We start from the raw sequence: 26282 nt of genomic DNA, 5'->3' as shown, positions 1-26282 counted from the left end.
TGTTCCGAAGTTACTGTGATCTCTGATGAGAGATGGCCTAGTCATGTGGTGACATGAAAGGCAGTAAGGTGGTATTGTTGTAGCATGCCAGCCTTACGACATCCGATAAACTCCGACGTTAACGTGGACTGAGTCACGTTACCGTTCTTTCCCTTTCGTGCTACCACACGTTTTCCGCAAAGAATACGGTTTAGTAAGTTGTTAACCTCTATCCGTGTACACACCAAATAGAGGGGCCGGGATGAGGGTTCCATGGCCCTGGATTAAAGCCAGTCATCCGGTCAGGGGGCAAGGGTGTTTCCGGTTGGGACCGAGAGGGGGGCACCCCTTAGAGCGCGCGTATATAAATTTGATCCCATGCTACGCGAGGTTGTAGCCTCCCCGTCTCAAAGTTTTTCTTGAACGTTGCCGAGGGTGATTCCTGGCTTCGGAATGTTGAATGGGTGTGTACTGGTTAGATGTGTTTCTTCCAAAACACCGTAAACGGAACTAGTCCCCGTGACTACTGAAATCTGTTGGCTGTGGTTAAAGTACAAACTCTGCAGAGTCAAATCCTTCCGAGTCATCGTATCCATGGTCAAGGACCGTGACCAGTGTATCCATATCCATGTCAAATCCTCGTGGTATTTCCCCGGTGAACAAGCTTGAGTGGTAAATTGGTTGAACGTTATTCCGTGGATGGACTAACCCTGTTGTTTATTTCATACCTGATTATGCCCTTGAAATGATTTAAATTCTTGAGCTACTGAGATATCAAGTTATGAAATATAAGCCCTTTATGTGATGTCGCTCAGACGTCCGACTGTGGCACTCTTGCTATTTACTTTTGATATAAGCCCTTTATGTGATGTCGCTCAGACATCCGACTGTGGCACTCTTGCTATTTACTTTTGATATAAGCCCTTTATGTGATGTCGCTCAGACGTCCGACTGTGGCACTCTTGTTATTTACTTTTGATATAAGCCCTTTATGTGATGTCGCTTAGACGTCCGACTGTGGCACTCTTGTTATTTACTTTTGATATAAGCCCTTTATGTGATGTCGCTCAGACGTCCGACTGTGGCACGCACTGTCATTTATATTCTATTATAAGCCCTTTATGTGGTGTCGCCTTGACGCCCGACTGCGGCATTGTTATTCTTTTTTGTATCCCTTCGAGGAGTCATTCAGACACTCGATTGGCCCTCAGTATTACTTTGGGATTTCGGGAGGACTACCGCCCGACTTCTCTTTTATTTCCCATGCATTATTATCTCAATGTCTGTGTGCGCTTGTTAATCTATTCATATGCATCATGTTTACATTTGTTATATCTTATGTCCGAACTATCTTGCGAGTACTTTCATAGTACTCACCTGGCTTGTTGATTTGGCCAGATGTTGACGAAGGCGATCTCATGGATGAAGAGTTTGATAGTGAGTCCGACGCCTAGAGGAGTCCCAGTCAGTCCCGTGCGATCCTGGATATTAGTCACTTGTATTATATACGCTTCCGCCACCCACAATAAGTATCCTCGAGCCTCACTCCGACGCTCGAAGAGTTGTTAGGTTCAGGAGTCAAGTCACCCCCTTCGCTGTGATTTTTCCACCACCGCTTTTATTGCGAGTCATGAGTTATGCCACCCTATCCGCCTTTATGTGTAATATCGGCGCATTTGTAATAAATTGTTGAGCAGTCTCCGCTCAGCCTTGTATTATGTTTAGAACTCCTGGTTTTCTCTTCTGTGATCAAGATATTGTCTACCAGTGGGAAGGATTCTTCTCTGCTGGTCCGTAAAAGGGATCGTTTTCTCAATAAATATTTTTATTGGAAAACCGGTCGTGACAACTGCCGCGTCTTCCCCGGCTCCGCGTCGTCCCCTTCCTAGGCCTCGTCGTCGTCCACCGCCGTGGTGCTCTCGGCGCGGCCTGGACTGTACGTGGAGAAGCTGACAGCTGGGTCCATGGCCGCAGCAAGGAAGTGCCTCCTTATTACGCGGAAAATAATGATTCCTCCACCTGATAGCTGGGACCCACCGGACGGGGCACTGTATTTTGCGGAAAAAACGTTTCTCCCTGACTGCTGGGACCCACCAGCTTCATCTTCGCACGCAAGGAATTGCGTCCGGGCAAAAAAACGATTCGCCCCCTGACTGCTGGGACCCACCAGTTACAGCTTCGCACGCAAGGAAGTGCGTCCGGGCAAAAAAACGATTCGCCCCCCTGACTGCTGGGACCCACCGGCTACATCTTCGCACGCAAGGAAGTGCGTCCGGGCAAAAAAAATGATTCGCCCCCCTGACTGTTGGGACCCACCAGCTACATCTTCGCAGACAAGGAAGTGCCTGACAGTTGGGACCCACCTGGTCGAAGCGTACGTAGCGTTGTCATTCTGGTCGCGAACGTGTACGTACATACTGGTCGATGTAGAGGCGCGAACGTGTCGTAGTAGAGGCACGCACGGGTCGTGGTAGAGGCGCGCACGTAGCATGTACACGTATGTACAGCGGCTAGGGTGCAAGAAAGAAAATACGGCCACGTATGTGTACATACGGGTGGGGTCTCGAACGCCTACTTGCGCATACATACGACCAGGGCTCGTGTACATGGCTGGGTCGGAATGGAGAAACAGCGTCGTCGTGTTCATGGGGAGGCAACGAAATGCGTCGTGTTCATGGGGAGGCAACGGAATGCGTCGTGTTCATGGGGAGGCAACGGAATGCGTCGTGTTCATCGGGAGGCAACGGAACGCGTGGGAGCCAACCGGCTGGGTCAGAACGGAATGCGTGGTCGTGTTCATCGGGAGGGCTTGGATGGAACAGGCTATGGAACAGGCTATGGAAACGAGGCCTGGCGTACCGCAAAACGGAGGAAACTGACCTCCTACGTTCGGAACGGGGTCCTGTTGATCGGGAGGGGTGTGGCGTACCGCAAAATGGAGGAAACGGACCTCCTACGGTCGAAACGGGGGTCCTGTTGATCGGGAGGGGTGTGGCGTACCGCAAAACGGACGAAACGGACCTCCTACGGTCGAAATGGGGGTCCTGTTGATCGGGAGGGGTGTGGCGTACCGCAAAACGGACGAAACGGATCTCCTACGGTCGAAACGGGGGTCCTGTTGATCGGGAGGGGTGTGGCGTACCGCAAAACGGACGAAACGGACCTCCTACGGTCGAAACGGGGGTCCTGTTCGTCGGGAGGGGTGGGGTGTACCGCAAAACGGGACTCCACGGTTTATTGTTCATCTCCAGCGTCGACCTCCTCCAGCCTCCACGGGCTCCTGTTCATCTAGCCTCCACCGCGCGCTACTCCACCGGCTACTGTTCAACCACCCCTCCACGGGCACCCTCCACCGTCTACTGTTCATCCAGCCCCCACACCACGGGGTCCTGTTCAACCACCCCTCCACGGGCACCCCTCCACCGTCTACTGTTCATCCAGCCCTCCACACCATGGGGTCCTGTTCATCCAGAGGCAACGCCACCGCTCACTGTTCATCCAACCCCCCCCCGCAACGCTCACTGTTCATCCAATCGATCGGCTTCAGTTAGCAGTAGTAGCGAAGGAATCGCTCGATCGGGTTCAGTTAACAGCCATCGATCGATCGCTCGAGTTCAGTAACGCGTAGCCTGCAGTGCAATCGCTCGGGTTCAGTTAGAGCCCAACGCCTCGCTCGGGTTCAGTTAGAGCCAACGCCTCGTACACACGCGCTACGTGTACAAGAGAAACGCGCATCGCTCGGCCCCCGACCTCCCACCGTAACCGGGAACTCCCCGAAATTTTCCTCCCCCTCGCTTCTACCATGGTTTTTTCCGTCATGGACGGCCCAAAGAATGTCATGCAGCTGCGTCTCTGGCTCGCGCAGGACGAAAAGCCCATTTTCTGTCATGATTTTTTGTCATCGAAGTAGGAGCCCACCACATCTATGATGATACCGGGTTTTGTCACAATTATCGTCATAGAAGTGTCATATGTATGACAGAAAAAAATTCCGTTCGGCCCAAAATGTCATGGATGTGTCTTTTTTTTGTAGTGATAAGATAAATATTTTTGGTATTTTTGTTGTATAGATTGGAAAGTACAGATTGCAAAATAAAATAGATCGGAAACTTATAAGATGGAAGATAGACCCAGGCCATAGGTTTCACTAGTGGCTTCTCTCAAGATAGCATAAATATTACGGTGGGTGAACAAATTACTGTCGAGCACTTGATAGAAAAGTGCATAGTTATGAGAATATCTAGGCATGGTCATGTATATAGGCATCACGTCCGCGACAATTAGACCGAAACGATTCTGCATCTACTACTATTACTCCACACATCAACTGCTATCCAGCATGCATCTAGAGTATTAAGTTCATAAGAAGAGAGTAACACATTAGGCAAGATGACATGATGTAGAGGGATATACTCAAGCAATATGATATAAAACCCATCTTTTTATCCTCGATGGCAACAATACAATGCGTGCCTTGCTGTCCCTACTGTCACTGGGAAAGGACACCGCAAGATTAACCCAAGGCTAAGAACTTCTCCCATTGCAAGAAAGATCAATCTAGTAGGCCAAACCAAACTGATAATTCGAAGAGACTTGCAAAGATAACAAATCATGCATAAAAGAATTCCAAGGAGATTCAAATATTGTTCATAGATAATCTTGATCATAAACCCACAATTCATCTGATCTCGACAAACACACCGCAAAAAGAATTACATCGAATAGATCTCCAAGAAGATCGAGGAGAACTTTGTATTGAGATCCAAAGAGAGAGAAGAAGCCATCTAGCTAATAACTATGGACCCGAAGGTCTGAGGTAAACTACTCACACGTCATCGGAGAGGCTATGGTGTTGATGTAGAAGCCCTCCGTGATCAATTCCCCCTCCGGCGGAGCGTCGGAAAAGGCCCAAGATGGGATCTGACGGGTACAGAAGGTTGCAGCGGTGCAAATAGGGTTTCGTGGTGCTCTTGGATGTTTTCGGGGTATATGAGTATGTATAGGCGAAAGAAGTCGGTTGGGGGAGCCACGAGGGTCCCATGAGGGTGGGGGCGCGCCTCCCTACCTCGTGGCCACCTCGTCGCTTCCTTGACGTCCACTCCAAGTCTCCTGGATTGCGTTTGTTCCAAAAATCACTCTCCCGAAGGTTTCATTTCGTTTGATATTCCTTCTCTGCGAAACACTGAAATAGGAAAAAAACAGCAATTTGGACTGGGCCTACGGTTAGTAGGTTAGTCCCAAAAATAATATAAAAGTGTATAATAATTAAGCCCATTAAACATCCAAAACAAATAATATAATAGCATGGAACAATCAAAAATTATAGATCAAACATCTAGGGCTGCCGCTCCGATTTCCAGCCAGACCGACCCCATAGATCGGGTCGACCGAGCCAATGAATTGGCCACCCTCGCAACACCAGGTCGCCGCCCATGCCAAGAAAAGCAGCGAACCTACCCCATAGGACCGCCGTTGCATGACCATCCGAGGCCGCCGCCTCGGCATACATCCACCGTCCGGAGCCCCCACTCTGGCATCCACCGTCTGGGCATACCACCAGAAGCACAAAAGCCACAAGCGCTAACCGAACCTCGTCTCCAAAGATGGCGCCTCCAAGAAAGATAAATGACATCCAAGAAGATGCCACCGCCATCCGATCCAGCAAACTAAATCTGGGTTTTCACCCAGAAGACGAGGTTCCTTTGGTTGGAGGCGGGTCGGGGCTCCTCGACGATGCCTTCAAGATGGAAACGGCACAACAGAGCGGCGCCGCCACCATGCCCGGGGCCGCCGCCCCCGCTTGCCTGCGTTGGCGAGACGCCGCCGCCGCTACGCGTCTCGCGAGGAGAAGTCCATGCCGCTGTCGAACGCCGAGCGGGCTTTGCCCGTCGAATTCACCTGGCGGCGGCGAGGGGAGCTGGGGTGGAGGTGGGGAAAATGAGGGCGACGGCGGCTAGGTTTCACCCGTGCCGCCCCCGTGGGAGCGACGCGAGCTGATACGTCCATTTTGCATCATGCTTTTATATCGATATTTATTGCATTATGGGCTGTAATTACACATTATGTCACAATACGTATGCCTATTCTCTCTTATTTTACAAGGTTTACATGAAGAGGGAGAATGCCGGCAACTGGAATTCTGGGCTGGAAAAGGAGCAAATATTAGAGACCTATTCTGCACAACTCCAAAAGTCCTAAAACTCCACGGAAGTCATTTTTGGTTATAATAAAAAATACTGAGCGAAGAAAATACCAGAGGGGGCCCACACCCTGGCCACGAGGGTAGGGGCGCGCCCCTGCCTCGTGGGCCCCCTGGCAGGCCTCCGGTGCCCATTTTCTGCTATATGAGGTCTTTTACCCTAGAAAAATCATAAGCAAGCTTTCGGGAAGAAACTCCGCCGCCACGAGGTGGAACCTTGGCGAAACCAATCTAGGGCTCCGGTAGAGCTGTTTTGCCGGGGAAACTTCCCTCTAGGAGGGGGAAATCATCGCCATCGTCATCACCAACGATCCTCTCATCGGGAGGGGGTAAATCTTCATCAACATCTTCACCAGCACCATCTCCTCTCAAACCCTAGTTCATCTCTTGTATCCAATCTTTGTCCCAAAGCCTCAGATTGGTACCTGTAGGTTGCTAGTAGTGTTGATTACTCCTTGTAGTTGATGCTAGTTGGTTTATTTGGTGGAAGATCATTACGCATATTAATACCCCTCTGATTATGAACATGAATATGCTTTGTGAGTAGTTACATTTGTTCCTGAGGACATGGGAGAAGTCTTGCTATTAGTAGTCATGTGAATTTGGTATTCGTTCGATATTTTGATGAGATGTATGTTGTCTCTCCTCTCGTGGTGTTATGTGAACGTCGACTACATGCCACTTCACCATTTTTTGGGCCTAGAGGAAGACATTGGGAAGTAATAAGTAGATGATGGTTTGCTAGAGTTACAGAAGCTTAAACCCTAGTTTTTGCGTTGCTTCGTAAGGGGCTGATTTGGATCCATATGTTTCATGCTATGGTTAGGTTACCTTAATACTTCTTTTCTAGTTGGGGATGCTTGCAATAGGAGTTAATGATAAGTGGGATGCTTGTCCAAGCAAGGATAGCACCCAAGCACCGGTCCACCCACATATCAAATTATCAAAGTACCGAACGCGAATCATATGAACGTGATGAAAACTAGATTGACGATAATTCCCATGTGTCCTCGGGAGCGCTTTTCTCTATATAAGTGTTTGTCCAGGCTTGTCCTTTGCTACAAAAAGGATTGGGCCATCTTGCTGCACTTTAGTTACACTTGTTACTTGTTACCCGTTACAAATTACCTTCTCACAAAACTATCTGTTACCGATAATTTCAGTGCTTGCAGAGAATACCTTGCTGAAAACCGCTTATCATTTCCTTCTGCTCCTTGTTGGGTTTGACACTCTTACTTATCGAAAGGACTACGATAGATCCCCTATACTTGTGGGTCATCAAGACTCTTTTCTGGCGCCGTTGCCGGGGAGTGAACCTCCTCTGGTAGGTGGAATTTGGTAAGGAAAAATTTATATAGTGTGCTGAAATTTACTGTCACTTGTTACTATGGAAAGTAATCCTTTGAGGGGCTTGTTCGGGGTATCTTCACCCCGACCAGTAGAGCAAATAGTTGCTCCTCAACCTACTGAACCAACTGAAAATGTCTACTTTGAAATTCCTTCGGGTATGATAGAGAAGCTGCTAGCGAATCCTTTTGCAGGAGATGGAACATTGCATCCCGATTTACACTTAATCTATGTGGATGAAGTTTGTGGATTATTTAAGCTTGCAGGTATGCCCGATGATGTTATCAAGAAGAAGGTCTTCCCTTTATCTTTGAAGGGAGATGCATTGACATGGTATAGGCTATGTGATGATATGGGATCATGGAACTACAAACGATTGAAATTGGTATTTCATCGGAAGTTTTTATCCTATGCATCTTGTTCACCGTGATCGTAATTATATATATAATTTTGGCCTCGCAAAGGATAAAGCATCGCTCAAGCTTGGGGGAGGCTTAAGTCAATGTTACATTCATGCCCCAATCATGAGCTCTCAAGAGAAATGATTATTTAGAATTTTTATGCTCGGCTTTCTCGTAATAATCAATCCATGCTCGACACTTCTTGTACTGGCTCTTTTATGATGAAGACTATTGAATTCAAATGGGATTTATTGGAAAGAATTAAACGCAACTCTGAAGATTGGGACCTCGACGAAGGTAAGGAGTCAGGTATAACACCTAATTTTGGTTGTGTTAAATCTTTTATGGATACCGATGCTTTCCGTGAATTTAGCACTAAATATGGACTTGACTCTGAGATAGTAGCTTCTTTCTGTGAATCATTTGCTACTCATGTCGATCTCCCTAAGGAGAAGTGGTTTAAATATAATCCTCCCATTGAAGTAAAAGTAGTTGCACCTATTAAAGTTTAAGAAAAGACTATCACTTATAATGACCCTATTGTTCCTACTACTTATGTTGAGAAACCACCTTTCCCTGTTAGAATAAAGGATCATGCTAAAGCATCAACTGTTGTCAACAAAAGTAATATTAGGACACACAAACCCCCTGAGCAAGTTAAAGTTGAACCTAATATTGCTATGGTTAAAGATCTCTTGGCTGATAATATCGATGGGCATGTTATTTACTTCTGTGATGAGACTGCTAGAATTGCTAAACCTGGTGCTAAAGATAAACATAGACCTGTGGTAGGCATGCCTGTTATTTCTGTTAAAATAGGAGATCATTGTTATCATGGTTTATGTGATATGGGTGCTAGTGCTAGTGCAATACCTCATTCCTTATACAAAGAAATTATGCATGATATTGCACCTGCTGAGATAGAAGAAATTGATGTTACCATTAAGCTTGCCAATAGAGATACTATTTCACCGATTGGGATTGTTAGAGATGTTGAAGTCTTGTGTGGGAAGGTTAAATATCCTGCTGATTTTCTTGTTCTTGGTTCCCCACAAGATATCTTTTGTCCCATTGTATTTGGTAGACCCTTCTTGAATACTGTCAATGCTAGGATAGACTGCGAAAAGGATGTTGTTACTATTGGTTTGGATGATATGTCTCATGAGTTTAATTTTTCTAAATTTCGTAGACAACCCCGTGATAAGGAATTGCCTAGTAAGGATGAAATTATTGGTCTTGCTTCTATTGCTGTGCCTCCTAATGATCCTTTAGAACAATATTTGCTAGACCATGAAAATGATATGTTTATGAATGAAAGAAGGGAAATAGATGAAGTATTCTTTAAACAGGGACCTATTCTGAAACACAACTTGCCTGTTGAAATCCTAGAGGATCCTCCTCCACCCAAGGGTGATCCCGTGTTTGAGCTTAAACCACTACCTGATACTCTTAAATATGCTTATCTTGATGAAAAGAAGATATATCCTGTTATTACTAGTGCTAACCTTTCAGAGAAGGAGGAAGAAAAATTATTGAAAACTCTAAAGAAGCACCGCGCTGCTATTGGATATACTCTTGATGATCTTAAGGGCATTAGTCCCACTCTATGTCAACACAAAATAAATTTGGAGAAAGACACCAAACCAGTTATTAATCACCAACGACGGCTAAATCCTAAGATGAAAGAAGTGGTAAGAATGGAAATATTAAAGCTCCTTGAGGCAGGTATAATTTATCCCGTTGCTGATAGTCAGTGGGTAAGTCATGTCCATTGTGTCCCTAAGAAGGGAGGTATTACTATCGTTCCTAATGATAAAGATGAATTGATTCCGCAAAGAATTATTACAGGTTATAGGATGGTAATTGATTTCTGTAAATTAAATAAAGCTACTAAAAAGGATCATTACCCCTTGCCATTCATTGATCAAATGCTAGAAAGATTATCCAAACATACACATTTTTGCTTTCTAGATGGCTACTCTGGTTTCTCTCAAATACCTGTGTCAGCTGATGATCAAGAAAATACCACTTTTACTTGCCCTTTTGGTACTTTTGCTTATAGAAGTATGCTTTTGGTTTATGTAATGCACCTGCTACCTTTCAAAGATGCATGGTGGCTATATTCTCTGATTTTTGTGAAAAGATTTGTGAGATTTTCATGGATGATTTCTCCGTTTATGGATCCTCTATTGATGATTTCTTAAGCAACCTTGATCGAGTTTTGCAGAGATGTGAAGAAACTAATCTTGTTTTGAATTGGGAGAAATGCCACTTTCTGGTTAATGAAGGTATTGTCTTCGGGCATAAAATTTCTGAAAGAGGTATTGAAGTTGATAAAGCTAAAGTTGATGCTATTGAAAAGATGCCATGTCCCAAGGACATCAAAGGTATAAGAAGTTTCCTTGGTCATGCCGGTTTTTATAGGAGGTTCATTAAGGACTTCTCAAAAATTTCTCGGCCTCTGACTAATCTATTACAAAAAGATATCCCTTTTGTCTTTGATGATGATTGTGTAGAAGCATTTGAAATACTTAAGAAAGCATTGATTTCTGCACCTATTGTTCAGCCAACTGATTGGAATTTACCCTTTGAAATTATGTGTGATGCTAGTGATTATGCTGTAGGTGCTGTTCTAGGACAAAGAGTATAAGAAATTAAATGTTATTCAATATGCTAGTAAAACTCTAGACAATGCCCAGAGAAATTATGCTACTACCGAAAAAGAATTTTTAGTAGTTGTATTTGCTTGTGATAAGTTTAGACCTTATATTGTTGATTCCAAAGTAACTATTCACACTGATCATGCTTCTATTAAATACCTTATGGAAAAGAAAGATGCTAAACCTAGACTTATTAGATGGGTTCTCCTACTACAAGAATTTGATTTTCATATTATTGATAGAAAGGGAGCTGAGAACCCCGTTGCAGACAACTTGTCTAGGTTAGAGAATGTTCTTGATGACCCACTACCTATTATTGATAGCTTTCTTGATGAACAATTAGCTGTCATAAATGCTTCTCATACTGCTCCATGGTATGCTGATTATGCTAATTACGTTGTTGCTAAATTCATACCACCTAGTTTCACAAACCAGTAAAAGAAAAAGTTTTTCTATGATTTAAGACATTACTTCTGAGATGACCCACACCTTTATAAAGAAGGAGTAGATGGTGTTATTAGACATTGTATACCTGAGCATGAATAGGAACATATCCTACGCAAGTGTCACTCCGAGGCTTATGGAGGACACCACGCTGGAGATAGAACTGCACATAAGGTATTGCAATCCGGTTTTTATTAGCCTACTCTCTTCAAGGATGCTCATAAGTTTGTCATATCTTGTGATGAATGTCAAAGAATTGGTAATATTAGTAGACGTCAAGAAATGCCTATGAATTATTCACTCGTTATTGAACCATTTGATGTTTGGGGCTTTGATTATATGGGACCTTTTCCTTCCTCTAATGGGTATACACATATTTTAGTTGTTGTTGATTACGTTACTAACTGGGTAGAAGCTATTCCAACTAGCAGTGCTGATCATAACACTTCTATTAAGATGCTTAAAGAAATTATTTTTCCGAGGTTTGGAGTCCCTAGATATCTAATGACTGATGGTGGTTCACATTTTGTTCATGGTGCTTTTCGTAAAATGCTTGCTAAGTATGATGTTAATCATAGAATTGCATCTCCGTATCACCCGCAGTCTAGTGGTCAAGTAGAATTGAGTAATAGAGAGCTCAAATTAATTTTGCAAAAGACTATTAATAGATCTAGAAAGAAATTGTCCAAGAAACTTGATGATGCATTGTGGGCATATATAACTGCATATAAAAACCCTATGGGTATGTTTCCGTATAAAATGGTTTATGGAAAAGCATGTCACTTACCTCTCGAGCTAGAACATAAGGCATATTGGGCCATTAAAGAGCTCAATTATGATTTCAAACTTGCCGGTGAAAAGAGACTTTTTGACATTAGCTCACTTGATGAATGGAGAACCCAAGCCTATGAAAATGCCAAACTGTTCAAGGAAAAGGTTAAAAGATGGCATGACAAAAAGATACAAAAGCGTGAGTTTAATATAGGTGATTATGTATTGTTATACAACTCTCGTTTAAGATTTTTTGCAGGAAAACTTCTTTCTAAATGGGAAGGTCCTTACATTATCGAGGAGGTCTATCATTCCGGTGCCATAAAAATCAACAACTTCGAAGGCACAAATCCAAAGGTGGTGAACGGTCAAAGGGTCAAACATTATACCTCAGGTAATCCTATAAATGTTGAAACCAATATTATTGAAACCGTAACCCCAGAGGAATACACAAGAGACACTTTCCAGAACGTTTCAGACTCCGAAAAGGAATAGGTATGTGGTACGGTAAGTAAACCGACTCCAAAACAAGTCTAATGGCAATTTATCTCCGTTCTGGAATATTTAGAAAAATAGGAAATAAGAAACAGCCCGGGAAGGACACGAGGCTTCCACGAGGGTGGAGGGCGCGCCCCCCTGCCTCGTGGGCACCTCGTGTGCTCTTCGGACTCTGTTTTCTTGCACGATACTTCTTTTGGTCGGTAAAAATTCATTATATAATCTCCCGAAGGTTTTGACCACCGTATCACGCAAATATCCTCTGTTTTTGTTTCGAGCTGTTTCTGCCGCAGATTAGAGCAAGATGTCTTCTCAAGAGTCAGTCGGGGAGAGTCAGGTGTCTCATCCGACACCAGGTCCAGGGGCAAACAGCCATGCCTATCACTTTGGGCCCTCAACGGAGGAAGATATGGAAGCTGACTTGAAAAGGATAGATGCCATGGAAGAGGATCAAGAAGTTACTTCTCGTTTTCGGGCAGGATTCACAATGGGGGAACTACAGAGCTCAGCTATCCCAAACTCGGTCATCCCCTCCAATGTTAAATTTCTCTCTCATGAAAATATGAAAAGGAGTGTCACTTGTTCCCCCGCAGCTATGCAGCATCCATGGGTGCAAGGAGCTTTAACCGTCACGGGTAAGCTCCGTAAGGAAATAATGGATCTTAAGCGGCAAGTCAACAAGCTCGAGAAGGAGAATCGTATCTTGAGGGGTATCATAGCCAAGAATATCACATCACCACCCCCGAAGAAGGAGACATAATCACATGGGTATGGGCACTCCCCTTGGCAGCTGCCAAGCTTGGGGAGGTGCCCCGGTATCGTGTCACCATCACACTCCTATCTTTACCATTTTTCTTAGTTCGATCCTTTTAGTAATATCTTGATCTAGTAGAATAAAGTTTTAGTATGATTTAGTTTTGAGTTTTTCCTTGAGGGAATAAAAGAAACAGAAAGAATAAAAAGAAATAAAGAGATCATATTGATCTTATGGAGAGTAATGACTTCACATATAAAGAGTATGATGATTAAAAGTTGTTGAGAGTTGACAAACATAGTTTTTGCCATCATTGCAATTAATAGGAAGTAATAAGGAAAGAGGGGTTCTACATATAAATATACTATCTTGGACATCTTTTATGATTGTGAGCACTCATTAAAATATGACATGCTAAAGAGTTGATGTTGGACAAGGAAAACAACGTAATGGGTTATGTTTTCTTACATCTGAAATAAAGTATATTGTCATGGATCATCCAACATGTTGAGCTTGCCTTTCTTCCTCATGCTAGCCAATTCTTTGCACCGAGTAGAGATACTACTTGTGCTTCCAAATACCCTTAAACCCAGTTTTGCCATGAGAGTCCACCATACCTACCTATGGATTGAGTAAGATCCTTCAAGTAAGTTGTCATCGGTACATGCAATAAAAATTGCTCTCTAAATATGTATGATTTATTAGTGTGGAGAAAATAAGCTTTATACGATCTTGTGATGTGGAAGAAATAAAAGCGACAGACTGCATAATAAAGGTCCATAACACAAGTGGCAATATAAAGTGACATTCTTTTGCATTAAGATTTCGTGCATCCAACCATGAAAGCGCATGACGACCTCTGCTTCCCTCTGCGAAGGGCCTATCTTTTACTTTGATCTTCTACCCTTATGCAATGAGTCATGGTGATCTTCACCTTTCCTTTTTACATTTTATCCTTTGGCAAGCACATTGTGATGGAAAGATCCTGATATATATATCCAATTGGATGTAAGTTGGCATGAACTATTATTGTTGACGTTAGCCTTGAGGTAAAAGGTTGGGAGGCGAAACTATAAGCCCCTATCTTTCTCTGTGTCCGATTAAAACTCCATAACCACAAGTATTGCGTGAGTGTTAGCAATTGTGAAAGACTAAATGATAGTTGAGTATGTGGACTTGCTGAAAAGCTCTTATATTGACTCTTTCTGATGTTATGATAAATTGCAATTGCTTCAATGACTGAGATTATAGTTTGTTGGTTCTTAATAAAGTTTCTGATTCATACTTGACGTTGTGAATAGATTATTACTTGAGCATAAGAAATCATATGAAAATATCCATATATGTTGCTGTTATAAGAATGATCATGATGCCCTCATGTCCGTATTTTATTTTATCGACACCTCTATCTCTAAACATGTGGACATATTTATCGTTATCGGCTTCCGCTTGAGGACAAGCGAGGTCTAAGCTTGGGGGAGTTGATACGTCCATTTTGCATCATGCTTTTATATCGATATTTATTGCATTATGGGCTGTTATTACACATTATGTCACAATACTTATGCCTATTCTCTCTTATTTTACAAGGTTTACATGAAGAGGGAGAATGCCGGCAGCTGGAATTCTGGGCTGGAAAAGGAGCAAATATTAGAGACCTATTCTACACAACTCCAAAAGTCCTAAAACTCCACGGAAGTCATTTTTGGAAATAATAAAAAATACTGAGCGAAAAAATACCAGAGGGGGCCCACACCCTGGCCACGAGGGTGGGAGGCGCGCCCTACCCCCTGGGCGCGCCCCCTTGCCTCATGGGCCCCCTGGCAGGCCTCCGGTGCCCATCTTCTGCTATATGAGGTCTTTTACCCTGGAAAAAATCATAAGCAAGCTTTCAGGAAGAAACTCCGCCGCCACGAGGCGGATCCTTGGCGGAACCAATCTAGGGCTCAGGCAGAGCTGTTCTGCCGGGGAAACTTCCCTCCGGGAGGGGGAAATCATCGCCATCATCATCACCAACGATCCTCTCATTAGGAGGGGGTCAATCTTCATCAACATCTTCACCAACACCATCTCCTCTCAAACCCTAGTTCATCTCTTGTATCCAATCTTTGTCCCAAAGCCTCAGATTGGTACCTATAGGTTGCTAGTATTGTTGATTACTCCTTGTAGTTGATGCTAGTTGGTTTATTTGGTGGAAGATCATATGTTCAGATCCATTATGCATATTAATACCCCTCTGATTATGAACATGAATATGCTTTGTGAGTAGTTACGTTTGTTCCTGAGGACATGAGAGAAGTCTTGCTATTAGTAGTCATGTGAATTTGGTATTCGTTCGATATTTTGATGAGATGTATGTTGTCTCTCCTCTAGTGGTGTTATGTGAACGTCGACTACATGACACTTCACCATTATTTGGGCCTAGAGGAAGACATTGGGAAGTAATAAGTAGATGATGGGTTGCTAGAGTGACAGAAGCTTAAACCCTAGTTTATGCGTTGCTTCGTAAGGGGCTGATTTGGATCCATATGTTTCATCCTATGGTTAGGTTTACCTTAATACTTCTTTTGTAGTTGCGGATGCTTGCAATAGGAGTTAATCACAAGTGGGATGCTTGTCCAAGCGAGGACAGCACCCAAGCACCGGTCCACCCACATATCAAATTATCAAAGTACCGAACGCGAATCATATGAACGTGATGAAAACTAGCTTGACGATAATTCCCATGTGTCCTCGGGAGCGCTTTTCTCTATATAAGAGTTTGTCCAGGCTTGTCCTTTGCTACAAAAAGAATTGGGCCATCTTGCTGCACTTTATTTATACTTGTTACTTGTTACCCATTACAAATTACCTTATCACAAAACTATCTGTTACCGATAATTTCAGTGCTTGCAGAGAATACCTTGCTGAAAACCGCTTATCATTTCCTTCTGCTCCTCGTTGGGTTCGACACTCTTACTTATCGAAAGGACTACGATAGATCCCCTATACTTGTGGGTCATCACGAGCGCTGTCGGGGGGATGGACCCCGGGCAGGCAACGGAACCCGGATCCTCTTCAAAAACAACGGGGCTGGCACCGCCTGTCGGGGTTATACCCCGCGGTATGACCCGGCCGGGAGTATGACCCGGCCGGACTTGGCGCTTCATCGTAAACCGACGGAGGATTGGCGACTCATGAGCCTGGCGATTTAATGATGGCCCTGACGGCGGGTCAGACAGATGACAAGGGCCCAAGGCCCAGTAGGCCGGCTCATGTTATTATGGGCCGGCTTAAGACAGAAGGAATATTTCCTTTACGAGGAAGCAAGACCCGGACTTGTATTCAACTTGTAAGAAAAGATAGACTAGTCCTAGTACTATTAGGACTCCACATGTAACCCGCCCCTCTAACTTATATAAGGAGGGGCAGGGCTCCCCAAAGAGGGACAAGACAAGAAACAATCTCTAGGGCAAAACAGTGAGAGCCGGTTCCCGGCGACTCTCCTGTGATCATAATAAGACCTAGCCTCAAACAGCATGTAGGGTTGTTACTGGATGATGTTTCCCGGGGCCCGAAGCTGTCTAAATCCTCGTCTTGTGTTGCATCTCTTGATTACGCTCAACCCCTCTCAAGCTACCACATAGATGTGTTGTCCTCGTGACTAAGTCCTGACACTAAGGACATCTGCCGTGTCAATTCCACGACAGTTGGCGCCCACCGTGGGGCTGTCGCACGGTGGTGTTGAGTTCTTGGAGGGATCTCTTCTAGGGTTCGAGAAGCTCGTAAAATTCCGGATGAAAAAGAGCCGGCGCAGAAGGATCTACATCGGCTACGAGTTCACCAGTTGATTAAAAAGTTTGGTGCTATCAGCCCTGCATGGATGCAGTCGACTCGAAAAAAAATACCATATGACCTATATATAGAAGGGGAGACGATCTGCTCAACTCAGGAAAATTCAAATCTCCGCAATTTGCAATTCGAGGAAGACAAAACAGGGCAACACTGCGTTCAGCTTCGTGGGTTCACACGACCGGCTACTACAGCCCCATGATAAAGTCAGCTCGTGGTGGAGAGATCAAACATCAGTCAAAGATTACAATTATCCCAGTCTGTACATGAAGACAATAAAAAAAAGAGGAGCATTGATCTTGCAACGCTAAGGTGGACAAAATTGATCAGGGTCACATCTGACTAAAAGCTGCCACAGCTTTTGATGAACTTCCAGATGTATTAAGGAAAATACTATTGAAGAAAAAGAGTTGGTAGTTGTTTCAGACCAAGGCAGACTCGGACGGGTGTAACAGCTCAATCAAAGATGAATACTACTCTGATTCAAATATGGATCTAAGGAAAAAGCCAGGAGTCAATTGCTAGTGTGCTACGTGGAAGCAAAATCCGAGTGGCCAGGGATCATCATGTGAGGTGTGCTAGTCATATAAGGAGTATGTATCTGTACATATTGTAAAAAAACAGAGGAAAGGAAGCGATCTGTCAGATGAGTTGTAGTCACCTGTTTCTCTGGTCCGAGCCGGTCGCTGCCACTTAGAGCCACCACCAGGTGGAGTCTCTACTACAAGCCGGGTCACGGGCCTCCTTCGCCTAGTTTCCGCCTTGAGATGCCCTGCGCGGTCGCTCCCGATGTTTCTTCTGCCGAGACTCATCTCCGCTTTGCCAAGGCGCCCTTGCTGGTGATGTCTTGTCTCGCCAGTGCAAAACAAAAGCAGCACTATGCATTATCCAGCGTCAGCATCCGTGTTCATCCAGCAAAAAATACTAGGTGTTATTTTTCCAATGTATTTTATCAGTACATGTTAATTCATCCGACAACGGTTACTCTGGCCTGTAATATTTTTATGCAGGACGGCTATTAAAAGAAAAAGGGGTGGTATTACACCGCAGAGGCATGTTTGGTTGTGCCGCGCAGCTTCACGGACACACGTATCGCGGTCCAGTTTACATCAACGCGCCGGCCGACTCGCCCGTCCGCCCTCGCCGCCGGTTCATGCATCCGCGCCGGTTTACAATGCGGAGGACAACTTGCTCGTCCGCACCGGCTTACAACGCCGTGGCCGGCTCATCTATCTGCTCCCGCGGCCGACTCGTCTGTCTGCGCGGCTTACAATGTTGCGGCCGACTCACGCGTCCGCTCTGTCCTTTAAATGTCGCGTATCGTTTATGCAGGGCAATGGTTCACTGCAAGAGCGATGGCCGTGTCATGTTGCTCGACGAACACGCGTGCCAGCCGCCGCCTCTGCGGCCCAATTTACATCAACACGTCGGCTGACTTGCCGGTTCACGCGTCCGCACCAGTTTACAATGCGGAGGACAATTTGCTTGTCCGCACCGGTTTACAAAGCCTCAGCCGAATCATTTGTCTATATCTGTGGCCGACTCGCTCGTGATTGGTTTTAACCTCGCCGCGGTGATCATCAACTCCGCGCTGGATAACTACTGGCCTGACGTATCAGGTGAAATCCATCCAATATGTTTTTATATTACATATTGCTTTCTTTAAAAACAACAAAGACTTTGGCTTGCAATACTTTTTGATGTAGGACAATTGTTCGTTGTGAATGAGGTGTTATATTGTAGGGTATGGAGCAAGCGATGGCAACGTTCTGCACCGGGGTTTCGTCCGTGTCATACTGCCCGGAGAATGAACGTGTGCAAGGTCACCATCCTCTGTGGCCCGGTTTGCATTAACTCGCCCGTCCGCGCCGGCTTACAGCGCCGCGGCCGACTCATCTGTTGCCCGGGCGAATCAGGACATTTGTTCACTACGTCAAAACAAACATGGTTGACTCGCTCGCGCCGGTTTACAGCGCCGCAGCCGGCTCATCTGTTTGAGCTGCCTCTGATGTGGCAGTCGTCTTTTCCATCCGTCTATTGCGGCCTGGTCTACATCGACACACCAAGACTGCATCTGTCTGCATGAGCGAATTATTGAATTTGAGCAAGTCACTACTTGGGAAGCCCGGTTTTCTTCCAACAGCTTGGAGGAAAATTGTCATGTGTTATCAGCCGCCGTCGGCACTGGACGGCTCAATGGGCAGGCGCACAAGTCGCCGCCACTACAGTTTGGTTAACTTCAAAACATCCAGTTGGAAGGAACCATTGGCCGAGTTGCTGACACGGCTCATACGGGATCATTTATAACCCGCCGCAGTCACTTCAACCTTCTGTGGATTCACATCGCGCTATCAGCACCAAGGATATACACCTTATGCTATGGTCAATATGGAGAATCTCAAAGCCAACTCCTCGAGTCGTCTTGAGACTCGGAGGCTACAATGATATGACTCGGCAGCATTGGTCGATTTCAATGCATTCAAGAAATCCGGGTCATTGGAGGGGAAAATAACCCGGTCCCGGAGGCTACCACCATATTGGTAAAAAGGTTTAAAGGCCGTCAGAAAATTTTCGGCTTAAAAAGAAGGATTCCGGTTTAGATCCGTCTCAAGAGACTTGACATCTCCCACAAAGCACTGAAGCTCTTAAATATCCGGTTTAAAATCCGGTTCAAGGGAAATTTATCTACCACAAAGTTTTGACGCCCTCAAATCCGGTTCAAGGTAAATTTGTTTATCACAAAGCCTTGAAACTCTCAATATCCGGTTTTTCCGGTTCAAAAAGAATTTATCTCTCGCAAAGTTCGAGTTCTCAGGAAAAATTAAAGGGACCAAAAGGAGTCTTTACAAAGCACAAATCAAGCATAGGTACCTTGCTTTAATTACCATTGGGAGCTGATCGTATTCGAATTTAGCTTAACCCTTTTGGTGTGACCCTGATCGTATTCGAATCAGAGTCGTTAAATATTCTCATGATCACTAGGGGGCTTCCTGTTCAAACATAGGTCGTATTCGAACCAAAGAGAACATAGCTGTCGATACCCTTTTGATCGGCCCACTGCCGAGCTCATTGGGGAGTTTCTTGGTCATATTTGAACCATAGCTCAACCCCCTTTGGGAGCCGACGTGGATCGTATTCGAATCAACGTCGTTAAACAACTCTCAAGGTCATTTGGGGGCTTCCTGTTCAAACATAGGTCGTATTCGAACCAAAGAGAACATAGCTGTCGGTACCCTCTTGATCGGCAACGCCAAAGCCACTAGGGGCTATATGATCGTATTCGAATCTTAGCTTAACCCCTTTGGGACGGTTTTCTGATCGTATTCGAATCAGAAGCCTCAAAAATTTTGAAGTCTCTTTTTGCAAACAGTTTTTGGATTTTATTTGAAGCTCTTTTGATCATATACAAAGTGTATATGAGTGGTTGCTATTTAACCCGGTTTGACTTTGGATGATAAGTCGCCATCATATGACAATCATAAACATTTGGAAGTCTTGATTTCTAAAGATTGGGTTATCACCCTTACTGCACAGGTCATGTAAACCGGTAGTACAAATTCAATATCACAGTGGTTATATGTGAAATATTATGACCCGCCCTGCGGTAAACCGCCAAGGGATCTTGTGATCTACTTGTGTGCAGGATAAGACTACATTTGGGTGGTTACCCGCCCTGGCTTTTAACGTTAAGTCGCCAGGGCATATGTTGTTTAAACTCTGTGCAGGATTTACAGGGCTATGACTTACATAAATGATTAAGTTCAAGCCCATCAGCAAAGATTGAAATTGGTGTCTCAAAAGGGTTATCAATTCTTGATTTTCTCAAAGGCTATAAGCCGCCGGGTTATAAAAGTTCCGGCTTACAATGGAGGCGTATTAAATTGCCATCGGCCAAGAGCCGCCGAGTATTTCAGCTCCGGACTTACTTATCAACAGATGAGGTATTCAAAGTCGCTTTGGCGCACTGGCTATTATTTTAACAATGGATATGATTTATTATACAATGGAAGGAATAGTCCCGAGTCGCTGCAGGCTTACGACCCGGCACTTGGGGGCTACATTATTTACATTGAGATCACATCAAATATGCAAGTCCCATGTTACTGCCAGCATATACCATGGCACTTGGGGGCTAATGCAAAGTCATTTTTTCTCAACTTATTGAAGACCCGACTCATCACATTCTAAATGAGCTGGCCCTTAGGGGCTACCAATTGCTCCTGTCAAAAATTCAAGGTACACAAGACTTAATCCATTATATTGAAAGATCCACTATTCAGTTGGTAGAGTACAAAGCTCTTAACCTTGTGGACGTGGGTCCAAGCCCCATGGTGGAGATTACATCATATACTGTTATTATCAATGAATCATATACAAAGTCCCAGCTCAGTAATATCTTACTGACCCGGCCCTTGGGGGCTACACGTTGCTGGTCAAGTTTACATGATCATATTTACAAAATCCCTGCTCATTATTGCATAATGACCCAGCCCTTGGGGGCTACGCTGGTTGAAGTTTATATGAGCATAAGGCAATTACAAGTCCCAGGTTGCTGCAAGCATGACAACCCGGCACTTGGGGGCTACATAATATGGAGTATTCAGTTTTTACTAGTGACTGAGATGAACAATATGGATTTCTTCAAAGTGGCAACATTTATATTGAAGCAAGTCTTAAGCCATCACTTTGTTCTACTCAAGACTTGGGGGCTACAGGTATTATATTATTATCGAAGAAATATTTTCAAATTCTTTGTTTTGAGCAAACCAGATTGACCCGGTGTCACCAATCATTATGACCCTGTGTCTACAACCCGGCGTCATCAATAATCATGAACCGGCGTTGGCAACAATCATGACCCGGAATTATCAGCTTTTATAACCCGACAATGGTGGTAATCATAAACCGGCAAGTTTTACATCTTTAAGCCGGCTGGATATCAGTTGAGTATTTCAGAGACTAATATTTTTGTCAAGTCAGAGCATTGAAGGCCAATTCAAACTGACTCTTTATTTACAAGAACCAATATCAGCAAATGGGTTATGAAGCTGGCCTATTGACTCGGATTTTCCAGGAGAAAATGTCAAGGACTTAAGGATTATCAGGTGTCGGCTTACAGGAATATTTAACCCGGAGCACAACCTGTCAAATTTGTTCTTGTGTTTGTTTTAAAGGATCAGTTTAACATGGGTAAATCAAAATTAAACTGGGGGCTAATGTCGGAGATATACCCCACAGTATGACCCGGCCGGGAGTATGACCCGGCCGGACTTGGCGCTTCATCGTAACCTGACGGAGGATTGGCGACTCATGAGTCTGGCGATTTAATGATGGCCCTGACGGCGGGACAGACAGATGACAAGGGCCCAAGGCCCAGTAGGCCGGCTCATGTTATTATGGGCCGGCTTAAGACGGAAGGAATATTTCCTTTACGAGGAAGCAAGACCCGGACTTGTATTCAACTTGTAAGAAAAGATAGACTAGTCCTAGTACTATTAGGACTCCACATGTAACCCGCCCCTCTAACTTATATAAGGAGGGGCAGGGCTCCCCAAAGAGGGACAAGACAAGAAACAATCTCTAGGGCAAAACACTGAGAGCCGGTTCCCGGCGACTCTCCCGTGATCATAATAAGACCTAGCCTCAAACAGCATGTAGGGTTGTTACCGGATGATGTTTCCCGGGGCCCGAAGCTGTCTAAATCCTCTTCTTGTGTTGCGTCTCTCGATTACGCTCAACCCCTCTCAAGCTACCACATAGATGCGTTGTCCTCGCGACTAAGTCCTGACACTAAGGACATCTGCCGTGTCAATTCCACGACACCGCCCCTCAATACACTACAAAAAAATACACTTCCGTGATGATACGTGTTTATCACAGTAGGTCGCGTTTTTTGTCATGCATGAACATCCATGACGATTTTATGACAGAATCAAGATAGTCATACCTGTGCTGTCGTAGAAGTGTTCCATGACATTACCAAAATTATCATCACGGAAGTGTCCACTTCCATGACGATAAATCGCGCGTCACAGAAGTTCTTTCATCAAGGGTGACCGACACGTGGCATCCACCGTAATGGAACGCCGTTAAGCTATCGGGTCGGGTTTTGGATCCGATAACCCGTTAACAACCCCGACCAATGGGAAATTTCCACGTGTAAAATTCTTATTGGCCGTACGTGTAACACCCCGCGTGTAACTTTCCACATTTGTAACTCCGACTCTTGGCATTTTGGGCTATGTGTTATGATATTCCCTCCGTGATCGGGTTTTGTTTTTTGTTTTGCATTTTGTTCATGTCATGCATCTCATACCATGTCATCATGTGCATCGCATTTGCATACCTGTTCGTCTCATGCATCCGAGCATTTTCCCCGTTGTCCGTTTTGCAATCCGGCGCTCCCATCTCCTCCGGTGCACCCCTCTTGTTTTCTTTCGTGAGCGGGTGTCTAACGTTCTTGGAATGGACCGAGGCTTGTCAAGTGGCCTTGTGATACCACCGGTAGACCACCGGCCAAGTTTCGTTCCATTTGGAGGTCGTTTTGTACTCCAACGGTTAACCGTGCATCCACAAAGTCCTTTCGTGTGTTGCAGCAAAACCCCCCTAAAAACCAGCCCAAAACCCACCAAACTCTCGATCGTGTGGGCGAAAACCGCACCTCATTTGGAGCCTCCTAGCTCCCTCTACCTATTTATATATGACCCTCCCGAAAACGTTCGCAGATGGAACCCTACCTTTCTTCCACCTCGCGCCCGGACAAATCCGCCGCCGCCGGACACGTCCACCCGCCACCGCACCTCGGCCAATAGGCCGCTGCCACGTCACTCCGCCGCCGCCTCCAACCAACCGGAGCCCGCCACCTCTCCAGCGCGCAGCGGCCTCTCTCTCCTCCCCGCTGCCCAGGGCAGGCCCGCCCGGGCCCGAGCTGCGCCGCCCCTTGGCCGGCTTCCTCCAGTGCGCGCGCCGGCCGCCGCGCCGCCGGCCGCCGGCAACCGCGCCCCGTCCACCTGCCTCCGGCGCCCCTCCGATCCCGCTCGCCGTCCCTCTCCCTCCGTCCGAAGTTCCGGCGAGCCCGAGCTCCTCTTGAGTCGATCGGATCTGGAGAACTACTGTGGTTGACTTTCCCCTCGACCCCCTAAATTTCTCCAAGTTATTTTTCTCTACAGCATGTGCCCCTGTTCAACATTGCATAACTCACTGCATGTAGCTCCGTTTCGCGCGTGTAATATGTCAAATTGTTCGCCTCATGATGCTCTACATTTTGTTCAATTGCACCATGTTCATTAGAGTCCATCTTGATGCCCAAATCTCTGTTGCAAAAGGGCTAGTTGCTGTTATCTGCTGGTTCTTATCAGAACTTGGAGGTTTGTCATTTTTGTATCATTTAATCTGTGCATCTTATGGGCATGAGCTCTACATGTGTTTTGTTTTATGGCATACCATCTTTCCAAGGGTGTATGCCATGTATTTGTTTGCTCTCTGTGGTGACTAGCACAAGCATGCAAACTAGGCCCCGTAATGTTTCTGATTTCAGGGACTTGGTAATTTCTCTTTGTCTGCTGTTATTTTGTTGCCATGTAAACTTGATGCTACAGAGAGATCCATGCATATTTTGGAGCTGTTCAGTAAGGATGTTTTGTAGATATTGTTGTAATTGATCCATTCCTGCCCTTGTTTGCAATTATGGAGTGCAATAGCATGACTCAATCTTGCTCTACTTTTGCGATAAAATATTTCTGGTAGATTCTTAACATGATATGCAATTTTGCCAAGCTTGTTGTAGTTGATCCATACATGCTATGCTTTTGTTCTTGCCATGGATAGCTTCATAAACATGCCATCTTGCTGTAGGTATGCTTGTTTTTGTCATGCATTGCTTTGTGGTGAGTGCATCAAGCTCACCAAGAGGCCTTCATATTGTTGTTTCTGCCATGCTCTGTTTTCTGCTAAGTCAAACTTGCTATGTTTACATGCTTGCCATCATATCTTCTGGTCCTTTTTGGCTTACGGTCAGTAAGGGACTTTTGTCGTATGCATTTAGTAGATTACTGCCATGCCTTGTTTTGCTATGTTAAGTTCCTGTGAACCTGTTATCTTTTGTACTTTTGCCATGCTTGTTTGAGCTTTATATGTTGTGATCTAGCCGTAGCTCAGTGTTCATCTTTTGTGAAGCATCTCCTTTAGATTACTGCCATATGATTTGTTGCTATGTTGGAGTGCTGTAGCATTGTTGCTTGTTGCATTTTAAGTGCTATCATGCTGTTAATCGCAGATTCATGTCATTCTTGTTTTGCTTGCCATTTGCAAACCGTTCATCCGTTTCCGGTGATCTTTATATCGATTTCGACCGAAATCATCTCATCTTTCCAGTGGCATGCTTGGTTTGTCAAGTTACTGCCTTGTTCATCATTTTCCTTCCGAAGCACGCATATGCATCGCATATCATATCTCCCATATCATACATGTTTTGCATTATGTTGCTTGTACATTTCTCGTGATTGATTGTGGTTCCGTTGCTTGTGTTCTTGTCTTGGGTAGAGCCGGGAGACGAGTTCGTGAACGAGGAACCTGTTGAGTACGCTTACGAGGATCAAGCTTTCGACAACTCTGAGAACCTTGCAGGCAAGATGACCACCCCTCGAAATCACTTCTATCTTTGCTTTGCTAGTTGTTCGCTCTATTGCCATGCCGCGTTACCTATCACTTGCTATATCATGTCTCCCATATTGCCATGTCAGCCTCTAACCATCCTTTCCTAGCAAACCGTTGTTTGGCTATGTTACCGCTTTTGCTCAGCCCCTCTTATAGCGTTGCTAGTTGCAGGTGAAGTTGAAGTTTGTTCCATGTCGGAACATGGATATGTTGGGATATCACAATATCTCTTATTTAATAAATGCATCTATATATTTGGTAAAGGGTGGAAGGCTCGGCCTTATGTCTGGTGTTTTGTTCCACTCTTGCCGCCCTAGTTTCTGTTATACCGGTATTATGTTCCTTGAGTTTGCGTTCCTTACACGGTCGGGTGATTTATGGGACCCCCTTGACAGTTCGCCTTGAATAAAACTCCTCCAGCAAGGCCCAACCTTGGTTTTACCATTTGCCACCTAAGCCTTTTCCCCCGGGTTTTCGCGAGCCCGAGGGTCATCTTTATTTTAACCCCCCCGGACCAGTGCTCCTTCGAGTGTTGGTCCGAACCGAGCAGCCTGCGGGGCCACCTCGGGGAAACTCGAGGTCTGGTTTTACTCGTAGCTTGACTTATCCGGTGTGCCCTGAGAACGAGATTTGTGCAGCTCCTATCGGGATTTGTCGGCACATCGGGCGGCTTTGCTGGTCTTGTTTTACCATTGTCGAAATGTCTTGTAAACCGGGATTTCGAGACTGATCGGGTCTTTCCG

This window comes from Aegilops tauschii, chromosome 1 (assembly GCF_002575655.3).
Source record: "Aegilops tauschii subsp. strangulata cultivar AL8/78 chromosome 1, Aet v6.0, whole genome shotgun sequence".
In the NCBI taxonomy this organism is placed as follows: Eukaryota; Viridiplantae; Streptophyta; class Magnoliopsida; order Poales; family Poaceae; genus Aegilops; species Aegilops tauschii.
Note: the sequence above shows the minus strand (reverse complement) of the source record.